General features: G+C 43.2%; 1 long non-coding RNA gene across 1 annotated transcript; it reads left to right on the plus strand.

The window, feature by feature from the left end:
* On the plus strand, nucleotides 1-896 carry LOC112143485. The gene is made up of 4 exons (XR_002918751.2): nucleotides 1-48; nucleotides 123-368; nucleotides 444-597; nucleotides 667-896. It is a non-coding gene; the product is annotated as an uncharacterized LOC112143485 (long non-coding RNA).
* Nucleotides 897-1,036: the final 140 nt, after the last annotated feature.

Here is a 1,036-nt window from a genome sequence, read left to right on the forward strand (position 1 = left end):
CCAGAGGGGGAGGAGCCAGCAGCATGGTGGTTAACATCAGTGTCTCTGGTAAGATCAGACTGTGGAGTTAGTGTTGCTGCAGCTGTGTGCAGATGGATGAAATGCTTTGTCTCTGTGTTGAGGTGGATCAGTGATCCTGCAGAGTCCTGTCCTCCCTGTGATGGAGGGTCATGACCTCACTCTGAGCTGTCAATCAAAGACCCCTCCCTCCAACCCCTCAGCTGCTTTCTATAAAGATGGCTCCCTCATCAGGACTGAGCCTACAGGTCACATGACCCTCCAGCATGTTTCCAGGTCTGATGAAGGTCTCTACAAGTGTCACATCAGGGATCATGGAGAGTCTCCATCCAGCTGGATCTCTGTCTCAGGTGAGGAGCTTCACTGTCATCTCACCATGGATTTCCTCCATGCACTCACCTGACCAGGTGGGATTCTCTCTGCAGAGAGACCGAGACCCACAGAAGCCCCGCCCCCCAATGATAACTCACCTCCTGCCTTATCTTCCTTTGGTCTTGTGTTGTGAGTGTGTCTCCACCTGGTGGTGATCAGTCCAAACACCATCTCAACCTTCCTTATGGTGTCTTTATACTGACAAAGGTAACAGAAATCAATCAATCACATTTGATCAATCATCTTCAGTTTCTGTCTAAACTGTTCTGTCTGCAGGAAGTGACCCGTCTGTCTCCAAGATGATGACCCAGCACTCACATGCTGAGCAGGGATTGGCTGATGACTATGATGACATCATCACATCTGGAACCACAGAGCATCAATTCTGAACTAGAAGTTGTTTTTTTGTTTAAGAAACTTTAAATTTTACATTTTTTTTCTGTTTTTAATTCATTATTTTCTTTGATTTACTTTATAATTTTCACTCATTTTGTTTAAAATAAATGCTTTTTTTTCCAAACATGAAATTTAATGTTTTTTTGCACAAAAGCATCAACAAGAGTTTTTAATGTACTTATATATCTAGATCAGTGTTTTTCAACCTTTTTTGAGCCAAGGTACACTTTATCCATGAAAAAAATCCCGC

Source organism: Oryzias melastigma, linkage group LG18 (genome assembly GCF_002922805.2).
Source record: "Oryzias melastigma strain HK-1 linkage group LG18, ASM292280v2, whole genome shotgun sequence".
In the NCBI taxonomy this organism is placed as follows: Eukaryota; Metazoa; Chordata; class Actinopteri; order Beloniformes; family Adrianichthyidae; genus Oryzias; species Oryzias melastigma.